At 42.6% G+C, this 14,551-nt stretch overlaps 1 long non-coding RNA gene across 1 annotated transcript; it reads left to right on the top strand.

Annotated features, from left to right (window-relative positions):
- Nucleotides 1-10,707: 10,707 nt before the first annotated feature.
- On the top strand, nt 10,708-11,669 carry LOC309369653. Its single transcript, XR_014168227.1, has 2 exons — nt 10,708-10,801; nt 11,310-11,669. It is a non-coding gene; the product is annotated as an uncharacterized lncRNA (long non-coding RNA).
- Nucleotides 11,670-14,551: the final 2,882 nt, after the last annotated feature.

A 14,551-nucleotide genomic window follows, 5' to 3' on the forward strand; every position in this document is an offset into this window, starting at 1 on the left:
TTCTTAACCCGAGGTACTATTTCTGGGTTAGCAGAGTCTGTAACCTGAAGCGTCTGTAGCCTGAAGCATCTGTAACCCGAGGTACCACTGTATGTGACATAAGGCATTGATGCACATTTAAAATAAAAAGAAAGAGGAGTGGAGGGGGATAAATAGATCACCCTGGAGTGGTCTCAACAATCAGTGTGGCCATGCTGGTTTAAGGAACCACAGTAGACTGGCCTCTCCATCACTGGGACAATGAATGAGATTCCTCTCCCTCCTTGGCTGCCACATGACTACAGGAGTCTTGCAGCTTCTCCTCTTCCCCCACCATGATCAAAACCTGATACGGAAATGGGCTGGCTGTGAGTACCCTGCACAGTAGAAGCAGGAACAGATGATGCATGTATGTATGTGTATGTGTTTGTAAGTGACTGTACAGGGTTCTTGACTAGCTGCAACATGATCTGTTACATCTGGCATGCAAAGTGGAGCTGAGTAAGGGTCTGCATATTTGCAGTTTCCAGGAGATGGAACAGGGCCGGCACTGTTTCACCCACAGAGCCTTAACACCATGCCCCCATGCCCCCAGGATGCAGATATGAATGTGCCAGCAAACACACACCATTGCTTACTTTTCAACCCCCACTACTACATTGTCCCAGATGGTCACAGTAGAGAGACAGCCGCTAGGCTTAGGAGACCAGGACGAACATCTCCTGAGGCACCCATAGACAAATCTCCATTCCCTAGGCACTTTTTCCCTTCCTTGGGAGTGAAAACAACAGTGACCTACTTCAAAAATGGTTGTAACAACAAGGCTGTGAATCAGTCTTTGCACTTTAAAAAGCTCCATGTACATTATAATTAATAAGGAGACATTATCTCAACTTATCCTACCTCACTCCTCCCTGCATTGGATGCTTTCAGCTACCACCCACTTCTCGACAGTTATACTAAGATCTGCTTGGCTTTTGACTTTTCCCACTGCACTCTGTTTGAGAATGTTTTGCAGTGCTTTGGGGACATGACATGTGAGACTTTTTCTCAGTTCATAAAGGAAAATGCACAAGTCAAGTCAACCCCTGATCATCATTTAGGTTTCTGACTGTCTCCCTTCAGATCTTCTCTTTGTTTGGAATGAGTTTAATTTCCCTTAATGGCATTGTTTTAGATTCTTGTATTTTATTGTTATTGTTTTGTTTTCTGAAAAATAATCCCTGGCCCTGGAATTCCCTGGCTCAGTTCTCCCAGTCTGCTTGGTGCAGGAATCCCCTCAGACCTTGCATAGGGTAGCACTATAGGCAGCCTTAGTCCCTAAGCAGAATTCAGGGGATGAACTCACCCTTACCCTCCCACCAAAACACAATCCTGTTGCATTACAGTTTGTTTTGCACTCTGCTGCTTTGTTTGCGGGGCGGGGATCACATTCTGTGTCTCATTCTGTAATGGTGTTGTGTGACATAATGATTTTCCTTGACATTCCATTAAAAAGGCAAAGTACTCTAACTAGTAAAACAGTTTTGTGTGCCCATTATTCAGATCCACAGATTATATCTAAGTTATATGACACAAACCCTAACATTTGACCATAGAGGGAGAGCTGTTTCCTCTACGGTCCCCAAATGACACTTGTTAGGACAACATAAGTAGCCCTGCCAGTGATATGCCTGTTCTGTGGCATAGGAGAAATAGCAGTAATAGTAACTGAACCATAGTGTGCTTGAAACACCTTTGATAATGGAATTCCAGTTGGGAAACAATGGCCTAGAGCAGCTTTCACCAACCTGGTGTCCTCCAGATGTTTTGGATGACAACTCCCATCTGTTCCAGCTGTGCACTAAGTTGGTAAAGAATGGGCTAGAGTTTCCATATGAGTAGGGTTTATTTAATAAAGTCAATATTCTGTTGTTGGAATCCATATGAAAGCAAACTAGTGCCAACGCTATAAGCTCATGAATTTGAGTGGCAGTTTAATTTAGTAATATTTATTGATAGTAGTATAGAGGGTAGTATATAACTGAGCACACCTTAATGTATTTACTGAATTATCCCATGATGGACCTTACTTTCCAGTCCTAGGCAACTTCCCATCCAGGCACTTAACAGACCCAGCCTTGCTTAGGTTCAGTGAGGTAGCATCATCATGGGCCTGTAGACCATGTGCTGGGTTGCTAGACTGCACGAATAAAATAAGCTACTGGCTACTTTGGACTGTGTGAGCACTTCTACAAAGGCCAACACACTACAGAATGCATCTGGGATGAGAAGAGGGAGAAGGAAAAAGTGCAGGAAAGAAGGGTCTGTGTCTTTTCAAAGCACAAAAAGTAATCAGGATACAAATCATCCATAAATGGGGATATGTTACCAGACATTGTATTAATAGCAACACTAATAATGTGATTAGCTAGTCATATACACGAGTAAAGCGATTTGCAAGCTGAGGACTTGGAGCTACTTCAGGCCCAAGGAATCTAGCAGTCAAGAGGCAGTGGGTGGTAAAAAATCCTGTCTTTGTGTATGTGCATGGGGTGTGTGTGTGTGTGTGTGTTGCATATGGTGACACAGAGCACTTAGCTGAACATCCTCTTGAGATTCCCCCTCTCATGCAGGATAAAGTTTTCCCCTCACAGCTCCTTCCTCAACATTTTTCCATCCTACCTTCTTTCTGCTACTCTGCAATCTCATTATTCAGCCAAATGGAGTTATAAAATATATGATGCTGTCAAAACAATGGCTCGGTGCTTCGGCGTGTTGTTGCTGGAAGCACATAATAGAAGAGGAGGTTGGCTGTCATTATCAGCCCATTGGAAGGATAATGTATTTACTTAACCAGGGCTATGCACATGGTAGAGAAATGGACATTTTTGGAAACTAGAACAGCCAACAGAGATAGCTAATTGCAGGGATAGTTAACGGCTACTAGAAATTGTTCCTAGTGTTACATTCCAAAGAAATTCTGGCATTGCAAAAGCCACACCCATGTTAAAGCCACACTTCATGTTATAGTGTGACATCTACAAATATGTGGGGCATTCAGATACATATAACCAACATGCTAAACTCTAATTAATGCATGAAGGGTTAAGACCATAGAATAAGCCAGGGGTCAGCAAACTTTTTCAGCAGGGGGCTGGTGCACTGTCCTTCAGACCTTGTGGGGGGGCAGATTATATTTTTTTGGGGGAAATGAACAAATTCCTATGCCCCACAAAGAACCCAGAGATGCATTTTAAATAAAAGGACACATTCTACTCATGTAAAAATACGCTGATTCCCGGACCATCCACAGGACGGATTTAGAATATGATTGGGCCGGATCCAGCCCCCAGCCCTTAGTTTGCCTACCCATGGAATAAGCTGTCCTCCCCTTGGGAGGAAGGCTTACCAAACTCTTTGTTCTTCTATTTCCATCATATGAACTCTACCAGTAAGGAGGTCTAAGCTGGCTACTCTAAGCTCAGACTGAGTGGCTAAAGCAAGCCATCTTTGTGTTTCTATACAAATATATTTTAGAAACATTTTCTGTTTTAAAACCTAAGTTATACTGTCTGTCTTTTCTTGCTGCACATTTTTTAACTTACCAAATGTGTGGTCACTTTCTTTGCTAATAGAAGTGAGGAACTTTGTAAACAACTTAGAAGGTGATATTTAAAGGTCTATCTATGTATATTTCCATACTTTACACTGGTGCATATTTTGTGATTTTAAATCGCTGCTGGGGTTCTGTCACCAAAGAGTACTTGCCCAAAGCCAGGATCTTGGTATCCAGGGAAATCTTCTTTTTATTTTACCATATCTATTTTTTCCCCTTTCAACCAACACAATATGTTCCTCACTGAGAATTGAATAGGGAGAGCAGATTCACATGTCTGAATTTCTCTGTGTGTGGTTGTTTATGTGAAGGTGAAGGTGAAGAAAAGGCTAATAAAAAGGCAGTGGTACATGTGGTGAGCTATTGGCCATCTTCATGTTCTCAGCTGATGCGAGGATGCAGCTGTAATCCTAGAAATGCTGCTGGTTTACTGTGTGTCCTTCTCATTAACCTTTTCCATGTGATTCTATGCTCATGCATCCCTGTACACAATTGTGGGAACTGCTCAAGGTCATCTGGAAATAGTTCTCTCCCCCCCCCCTTTTATCAATTGTTAAGCTTCAAAGTAAAAAAAAAAATTAAAGTAAGTGACTTAATAGCAGGAGCTAAGATCACTGACAACCTTAAAAGCAGTTTTACTCACAAATGAACAATTTTAAGAGCTGGATCCTTCACTTTCCCCTAAATCAGTGGTGGCCAAACTTGGCCCTCCAGCTGTTTTGGGACTACAATTCCCATCATCCCTGACCACTGGTTAGCTAAGGATGATGGGGGTTGTAGTCCCAAAACAGCTGGAGGGCCGAGTTTGGCCATGCCTGCCCTAAATGGTCAAAGGCACACAGGCCGAGTTGTGTGACCAGTGATGTATTACCCAAAATGAGGATTTGCATTACAAAAAAAGAGAACAAAATATAATAGCAATTTGCTGAAAGTTGCATACGGTAATTTATATTTATAGACGCAAATTTAGAAATAACTGCAACAATTTAAATAGAAACCAATTACATTTCGCCATAGCAGGGAAAACACCAGGTGACTTGTGTGCCTGCTTAGGACAGATAGAAGACTTCCCTTTGACAGCCCTTCAAAATAGAGGACTGTCCTCTGCAAAGTAGGGTGCATGGCCACCCTAGGCTACACATAGTCAAGGCCTTCATACCACACCCATGGGGCTTCAGTAGAAAAAGCCTTGCTCATCTAACTATGATTCATGTTGGGACCTGCTGATCTGAACAAGCCCGGGGCAATCTAAATGGATTTGTAAGAAGAAGCCAAGCCCAAGGATGCCAGAATAAAATTAAGCAGCTGAAAAAAGTAAATAAAAATGGCCTCTGGTTGCATCAGAGGTCATGGGGAAAACAAATCTTCTCCTTCCCACATTGCCCTTCTTGTAGTGCAACGGGTCAGTGTGTCTGGCTGTTAACCAGAAGGTTGGTGAGTCTATCCAGGGACAGCTGGGTAGACTCACCAGGGGTTTGGACTAGCTGAGCCTTGATGTCCCTTCCAAATCTATGATTCTATGAGTCTATGATTCCTGCTTTATGAGCAAGTGAAACAAGCTGCAGAACTCAGGCAGGGTTGCAAATGCTTTCCACATTAGGAAGCGGGGGGTCTATATCTGCAAATCTCTGGCAATAATGAAAGCCAAGTGCTGTGCAAACAGAAGAGTAAAATGTCAGATCAAGTCCTGACAAGTCTCTGCTGTAAATTGAATTATCGGCCATGCTCTTGTCTTGTACTGTTCTCATTCTCTCAAATGATAAACAGCATCCATCATATCATCATGTCTGGAAGCCAAACCAGGAACTCCTTTACATTGTGTAGCCAGCGAGAGAGAAAATGCATCTGTCTGCTTTTCTGCATTACTTCAACTCCTTCATGCTTGATACCTTCGTGTTTCATTGCACTGGGATCAATGCTTTAGGCCCCCAAATGCCTTATACCAACATTTGCCAACCTGGTGCCCTCCAACTGTTTTGGATTACAACTCCCAATGCCAGCTGGTGCTGATGGGTAGTTGTAGTACTAAACTTCTAGAGAACACCAGGCTGGCGAAGGCTGGTTTATACTTTCACTATTCCACACATGAAGGACTTGCCACCAGCAAGGTCCTCACACCTCAACTTAGTCATATGGACTTGGTTTTCCTAGAACAGAATACTGGCTTTAAATTTGGTGGTGGTGGTAGTTTTGTGGTTGTCATTTGCCAAATCACTCTCAACATCTGAGCCATGTTTTGAGAATCATTTCATTCATTCTCCATTCCATTGAAACCTTACATCTTTTCTCTTTGAATTTATAATCTGAATGTCTGTCGTTTTTCTTCATGCAGGCTTTTGGATGGAATTGCATCCACCTATCTCTCAGACTCTGATGCTGTTAAGCAAGTTGGGGGATCTGTGGCCCTCAGTAGGTTGCTAAACACTTATTCTTGCCATCCTTGACCACAAGTTATGCAGGCTGGGGTTGGTGGCAGCTAGAGTTCAACAGCATTCAAATCCCTGTTGCAAAGGAATGCACACTCTGGTCATTTCTGCAAGAACCATTTACCTGGATGCAAAGGCAGATTGTGAAGTGTCTGTTTCAAGGCTGTTTTATACAATGTAAAGAAGCCAGTTACTGTAAGAAAACAACCTGTTTCCCTTCACAAGGGTTGTCTTTGTTCAGAAGCCAAACCATGATGCCCTGAATATGTCAAAATGAGGCAATGAAAAACAAACATTCCCCCCCCCCCTTGTGGTCAATACACTACGCTTTGATTTTGATATCTGCTGAACTCTTGACCCAAAATGCTCACATTATGCATGTTTATGATGAATGTCAATGACCGTTCTGTTCTAATCGAATGTGAAGTTATGAAATGTTTGGGGGCAGAAGGACTGAATTTGGGAACTAATCTAATAGATTCCATTTGAATCCCTCCCTCTCATCCAGTATAGGCAGTGTAGCAGGCAGCTTTTTATTTGTGTATATTATTTGCAGCTGAGGTTTTCGTTGCCGTTGCAAACTGACAGCAGTCATGTTCGCCCTCCATATAACCTGGGGAGTTCAGACCTGGGCTTTTTTGTTGTCGTCGCTGTTAGCATAATTGCTCTTCCCACAGTGCCTGCTGCACAGTTTGTAAGCTCATTTCGAGCTCTGCTGTGGGGATTAGTGATAACACTCCCTATTGTACAGTGTGTCTTATTATTTAAAATCCGAAAGAGAACAAAGGCAGTTTGGTTCTTCTTCTGAACCTTGTGGATAGAATAATATTTCCCGAGAACAGTGTTGAAACACCCCCACCCCCAAATCCTGTCTATCTACTATTTGTTCTGTTCTGGCCAATAAAGGGCAAAGCCAATGTTAAAGATGATGAATCATGATAATTTATGCTTTATTAAGTGTCTGCCCCTTAGAGAGTCCTGTGGCATTAAGGTGTTCCGTGGGGGTAGTGAGATATCTTTCAATTTACATCCCTATAGCTAGGATCTAGCTATATGGCGGAACAATTTGGTGTGGGAGGAATGTTGTCTGCTAGAATGTAACCCCAGCAGCATTCTATTTATATTACGTGAGGATTATTTAGCCAAAAAACAGCAGCAAATCAATCACATTTTTCATGCTACAGTATTTCACCATTATGTCAAAGGGAACATCCTTTAGCTTTAAAGGATCGTTTTGCCCTATATGTATCAAGTTTTGGTAAATTGTATGCATGCTTGCTTATTTATTTATTTTATTTATATACCACCCTTCATCCAAAGATCTCAGAGCTCTTTACAAGATAAAAATACAGGATAAAAGCCAAAGTGAATAGTTAAAACAAAAAACAAAACAATAACTCCTCTTCCTAGAGGACCTAGAGTATTAATCAACCTAGTTGAAGAGGAACGCTTTTGCCTGGTGTGTAAATATGTATAATAAAGACACCAAGCCAGCTTCCCTGGAGAGAGCACTTCACAAACAGGTAGCCACCACCACATATAAGGCCCGTCCTTGTGTTGCCACCCTCCAGATCCCTCATGGAGGCACACAAAGAAGGGCCTCAGGTTATTGTTACAGGGTCCAGGTCGGTTCATATGGGGTGAGGTGGTCCTTGAGGTACAGTGGTACCTTGGGTTACATACACTTCAGGTTACATATGCTTCAGGTTACAGACTCTGCTAACCCAGAAATAGTACCTCGGGTTAAGAACTTTGCTTCAGGGTGAGAACAGAAATCGTGCTCTGGTGGCATGGTGGCAGTGGGAGGCCCCATTAGCTAAAGTGGTACCTCAGGTTAAGAACAGTTTCAGGTTAAGAACGGACCTCCAGAACGAATTAAGTACTTAACCTGAGGTACCACTGTATTGTGTTCCTGAGCCATTTAAGGCTTTATAGGTCAAAACCAGGACTTTGAATTGGGCCTGGAAGGTAATTGGCAGCCAATTGACTAGGCCAGGATCTGTTTAATATGCTCACACCGCCTTGCCCCAGTGAGCAACCTGACTCCCGAATTCTTCATCAGCTGAACTTTCCAAACTGTCTTTAGAGGCAGCCCTACGTAAAATGATTTTTTATCTAAATAATGTATATTCTGTTGAGTATAATGGTCTCTAAGCAGTTTAATTGTACTGTCGCAAACGTTTTCATGGGAAAAGCTTTGAGAAATCAGACTTGCAAATCTTCAGTTAGACATGGTAGAAAGAGAAGAGGTAAGCCAAACTTCTCACTTGACCAAATATGCATTCAGCCAGACTAGTTCATATTTCATTTGTTAACAACCTGCGCTGACAGATGGCGGCAGCAGTAGGACCAGCCCAAGGTATTCTATTGCCTGGGGCAAAACAGCAAGTGGTGTCTTGTCACATCAAGGCAGAGTACAAAGAATGACCAAGTCATTCTGGCACCCAAGGCAAAGAAAAAATCCCACTAGTACCCAGAGGTGCCACCTTCTGAAAAAGAATGGGGGGAGGTGTCAGGACATCGGAGGAGCCGGGGGTGGAGCTGAGTGCAGTGGCTGCACACAAGTAAACACTTTGGCTATTAAAGGGATGATTCTTCTCCACCTAACCCTTGTTCATCTTTTTCACAGTGGTTCAGTTTCTGTCTACTGTCCAATCAGCAACTGTTTTTGTGCTCCCCCCCCCCCAAAAAAGTGCTTCCTTCTTCTTGCTTATAGGATTGCAGTGACAGGGGATGTCATGGCCAACATGATAATAGCACAATGCCATCATGTAGCCTGAACCACGATTCCCGTCAGACCTGGAAGACATGGCCAATGGCTAGGGATGATGGGAGTTGTCATTCAACAACAACTGGAGTTTCCTGACATTTGATGCAGCCCATCAAGATGAGCTATGTTGTTTTGTTGCAAAGGCAAATTCAGAATGAAAGCAGGGCGCACTCACTCTGAATTGTTGAACACTTTCAACCCTGTTTCAAATTATTGAAATGGGGATTGCTTTATTGTTGTTGTTGTTGTTACAGTTTGGGGAACCTTTGTTAAAAACAACCCATTTTAGCTCAGCATTCATTTCTTCTGCTACCTATATCAATTACAGTGGTACCTTGGGTTACATACGCATCAGGTTACATATGCTTCAGGTTACAGACTCTGCTAACCCAGAAATAGTGCTTCAGGTTAAGAACTTTGCATCAGGATGAGAACAGAAATCGTGCTCCGGCAGCACGGCAGCAGCAGGAGGCCCCATTAACTAAAGTGGTGCTTCAGGTTATGAACAGTTTCAGGTTAAGTATGGACCTCCAGAACGAATTAAGTACTTAACCCGACGTACCACTTATTTGTTTTAAAAGCTGTGTGATTTTTTTTTAATCCTAATAAATTAAAATTGGCTGGAGCAAACACAAAACCCCAGAGGCAAAAACTGAAAAAATTGGAATCATTTTTGTCCCAGGTTTTTTTTCCCTCAAAAAGAACACCCTGGGTGAGATTCACCCAACCAGCCCTGTCAGTGGAAGCCATGAGCAAGGACTTCCACTAGTACCATGGGGCTTTCCCCCTCTCCTCCCCCAGCATGCTCTTGCACCACCAAAATTGGCTTTCTGAGGGGTTAAGAGAACTCTCAGGACAGTACATGGTGGAGCAGAAAGGGAATCATTTCATCTGGAAAGCAGAAATGCTTTCACAAATGGGGCAATTGGAAGAGTGCATAGCTGAAGTCTACCCCCTGTCTGGGCACTTAAAATCTACATCACTGAATCAGTTTTTGTTAGGAGCTCCCCCCCCCCTCGCCTACTTACATTTGTGAGAGCAAACAACAAAACATTCTGCTTGTAAAATTAATTTTCCTTGTTTCCTTTTCGTCACAGGCACCTTTTGTACTGAAAATAGAGAGTGGCTGTAAATACATGAAATGTGGAGATGTTGTTTCCTACTGTGCAGGTGACTATGCCCTAGAAGGATTACATTGTAAGTTTACCTCTGTGTAAACCCTGCAGTGAAAAAGCGCACTGGTGGCATAATTTTATCCTCAGAGGTCTGGGTGAGAGTTAATACATCAAGATAAGGATTTAAATATTTATTTGGAAATGCGCATTTAAATATATACATATATATATTCAGAGAAAATAGACATCCAAATATGCATTTGAATACATATTAAATACATGTTTTGAGGCATTTTTTTTAAAATGTAGATTAAGGCAGAAATTGAGGAGAACAGAATTATGGGAAGAAACATGTAAATGTTGCATAGTCTGGAAAGAGATAGATTTCTAGATGTAAATGTGTTATAGACTGGAGAGAGATACATTTGTCTATCCCTCCTCACCACTCTCTTGCTTCTCATACTGAAACCTCATCCCACCATCTCTTAGCTTCTGGAAATAGGGGTGAAGCTATGTCTTCACCCCATCTCTGCCCAGCCCATTATATAGGCAAACCCTCTTACATTTCAGCTGGACAATTTGATGTCACATTCTTCACACCATGTCTGTCCCTTGTAACCAAATGACAGTGTGGTAAAGACCAGGGCTCGAAAGCTTCACCTTTGAGGGGGAAGCCTAGACACGGACAAAGCCAGAAGACTGGATGTTAAACAGCTGGTGCCTACTCTATATTCATAACCAAGATGGGGCAAAAGAGTAGGATTGACATTTGAACTGCAACCTCTAGGCACTGACATTATGAGGTCACGAATTCCATTCATGAAAAAGACAACCTGTAGTAGGATGGCCTCCATTCTCCTGACCTCAAATCCCTTTTACCCTCTGTTGTTCCTCCACGCTCAGACTCTACCAGGTTTGGTGCCTGATGTGCAAATAAGGCCAATACCAGGCCAAGGCTTTTCTTACACTGTTAGGCTACACTTTACAGTATTAGTCTACCCAAAGTGTAGTCTAACACTGCAGATCCTCCAAGTGTCCCTATTTTCCAGGGAAGTCTCTGATCTAGAGAAGCCATCTCAGTTTCTGATTTGATTCTGGAATGTCCCACATTTCCTTAGGATGTCCCTATTTCCACTGGAGAAATGTTGGAGGGTTTGGAGGTATCCGACCCCCGAGCTGTCTGAAGGCAATCCTGTATAAGGAAGTTTTTAAAATGTTTTATTCTGTTTTTATATATGTTGGAAGCTGCTCAGAGTGGCTGGGTTAACCCAGTCAAATGTGGGGGTATAAATAGTAAAATTATCCTTATGGAATGGGACGTCCCTTTTTTCATCAGAAAAATGTTGGAGGTTATGATGCTATAAAAAAAACGACAATGGTGTGCTTAGTGCTCACCAGCAAATGGTTTGGTTCCATCCTAGGTGCCACATGGATCTAGGCTGTTTCTGGAGAGAAAACCCAGTTCTGACCACCGTCTAAGGGAGACTTGAAAGTCCTTGTCTACTCTGTTCCCATTCAGGATTCTGAAGGGGGAGAAGAAAGGCACTGTTATTATTCCTGCCATGGAGTCGTACCATCCCCAGAGCCTTCTGCTGAAGCAATATGCCCTCTTTATCACCCTCCCACATCCCTAATCTGTCTCAGCGGCATCATTCAACAGCCCTTCATCTCCACACCGGATTCTGGCCCCAGCGGGCGGCCGTTGTCCAATATGGCCTATGGAGCTCACCAGAGGCAATAATGGGCCTGTTATGCTTCATTAAAAGGGTCATTTGGCTTAAGCCTCTTGCCTCCTCCCCCTGTTAATCCTGATATTGAAAGGGTCTCAAGCAAAGGAGGAGGAGCGAACGGGGCAGGGTGGGGGAGACCAAACTCTGAATACACAAAAGCTAGAGGAATGGCAAGCGGCAGTAACCTAGCAACAGTGTCTCAGGATTTGAATGTAATTATCCCTCCAACGTGATAAATACTCTGAAGGACTCCTTATGTGGAGATCATACTAAACAAGTCTTTGAAATTACCCTCATCAAATATTGATCGAGGGAGAGGTTTGGTGGTGGGGAGAGAGAGAAAGGGAAAGGGAAGAAAAGGCCCAGCAAAATCCAGCAAGCCCATGGACTGTGGGTTAATGGGACAACACAGATTCATTAACATACAGCAATAGTACCAATAGTCTCAGCTGGCAACAAAAGGAACAGTCAAAAGCACAGCCATCAGGAAAGGCCGACGTATTGATTCTGCTTTTGTTTCATGTCCAGCATACAGAGCAGCAATCACGATAAACAGGATTTATCTTACCCAGCTGAACTGATGAAAGTTTAATTGTTGTGGAAGGTGAAAGGGTGTTCCCCAAAGGGAAGCATAAGTAGGGTAGAGGCTAGGATCGGAGTGCATCTTTGCACATTAATAATCAGAAGGAATGCCTCCTTCTCACAGTGTGTGTGTGTACATTAGATATATCTCCTCAAATACCTGTTATAATCAAGGCACACTGGACTGGGAAAAGAGCTGATTTATTTGCTCGAGTGCGAGAGGAATGGATTTATTGCCCAGGGGTTAGCTTTTTGCGGCACTACACACCAGAGGTTACTGGGAATGGACTTCGTGGTACAAAACAACTTCACAAAGAACCCAGGTGACAAAGGAGCCAAGCAGTGGACGCCAGTCTTAGTCTGTGTACACACCATACTTCTAAAGCACATTTAAAACAAGTGACTCCCCTTAAAGAATCCTGGGAACTGTAGTTTGTGAAGGGTGCTGACAACTTTTGTTCTGTGAGGCATAACCCACAATTCCCAGGATTCTTTGGGGAAAGTCATGTGCTTTAAGAGTACGGTGTGTGTGCAGCTTAACTCTGAAGAAATTAGGCACAATTTAATGAAACTTAGGGGCACAAGCTGCAGTCCTATACAGTGTAGTACATACACTCACCTAGGAATGTGAGCAGTTGAACTCAACAGAATTTACTTTGAATAGAATAGGATTGCACTGTAAGTGTCTTACCACACTATTTTTTTTTGGGGGGGGGGGGAATTGTCCACCAGATGCCCTCAATAAATAATGCAATACCATAACATCAGGCCTCCAGAAATGATGTCAGGATGAGCCATGATCTTTTTTCAGTGTGTTTCTTTGGATACATTGGGAGGAGAGGAAGAAGGTTCATGGCAGGCCTTGCTCTGACCTACTTGTGTTTGCTGCAAGGTCTGAGGAGAGATGTGAAGCATGGCAAGCACTTCCACCCTTCCCATAGCTGTCTAGGGATGGGTGAGAAATTTGATTCAGTTTTGGAATTAAAGGTGAACTTATCTAATTCATTTTCTGAAATAATACACTAACAGGAGCACAGTCATCTTTCAAAATCTGCGCTTCCCTGAATTTTGCGATGCAATTTCCCCGCTAACTAATGTACACACATATGGATATTCTAAAGCAGAGTGTGCATAAAGATATTAGTAAACATAGTAAATCTAGTAAACATAGCATACTAACAACTATATTGGGAAAAATCACCTCACAAAAATGTGTGGAAAGTGAGATCAATTAGCCAAAGTATGGAGGAGGTTCCACGAGCCCGTCCCAGAATGCACTGCAACTGAAAAGCCAAATTTAAGAAAGGAGGTTTTTTTTTAAGACTAAGTCTAATTAACCAAAGGCAAAATAATACTTTAAGAAAAGATACAAATGTTACGGATCTAGCTAAACAATGGACACATACTCTAAGATTTCAAGCGGAGAAACAGCAGGTTAAATCTGTTAACAGGTGCAGGTGAGAAAGTAAGGAATAAAGGCCACACATTTGAGGTCTTTTCCACCCAGATGTTTGTGAGTAACAACTTGCCTGGCAAAGCCAGTGGGTCAATTTGCACTTACATAGGAAAGCACTTTTAACACATTCTGGAAAGATGGATGATTTGAGGTGCTGATTAGCACCAATTCCCCCCCCCCATCTTTATTGCAAATCTGACAGAAGAAAAGCAAAATGTTATCAGCTCACATTAACAGTAGTAATAATAATAATCAGAGGACAATAAGAATATACACAGAAACTGCTCAGCCTTTCTGCTAGACAGCATCTCTCAGCGGGCTGCTCAGCTTGTGGTTTCACAAGTGGTGGCGTAGATGCTGTCTCCCCACTTAGAAGGAAAGAGAGAAGTTATGTATTTTAAAGAGACTTGTCCCCAGCAGGGTGGATCTGCATCACAAGAACCTACACACTTGCACAACTATATGCATGTATCTTTCTGTGCATTTCAAACACTGACAAAGCAAGCATGTCAATTGCATGAAGAGAGACCCACATTTATACATTTGGGGTGCTCATAGGCTCTCTTCAGACCAACAAGCTCACACACATAGACGGGGCACAGGCAGTATACATTATCCCTACACTTCCATGTTTGTTTGCTACGTCATGTGACAATCAAGGAAGAAAATTAGCTGCAGCTTATTTTTTAATAATGATCACAGAACTTAAAAACCATGTAAATCATCTAGAACACTCTTCATCACAAAAGCTGTCCCCAAACAATGGACAAGTAGAACAAGGGCAAGAACAAGAACATAACTAGGAACTAGAATAGCATTTGTACTCCCCTCCCCCAAAAAACCTCCACCATTTGCTAGGCAACTGCCGATATAGATTCCATATAGGCAGTCACTG

The sequence above is a fragment of the Podarcis melisellensis genome, assembly GCF_964234715.1.
Source record: "Podarcis melisellensis genome assembly, chromosome: 5".
NCBI classification, from domain to species: domain Eukaryota; kingdom Metazoa; phylum Chordata; class Lepidosauria; order Squamata; family Lacertidae; genus Podarcis; species Podarcis melisellensis.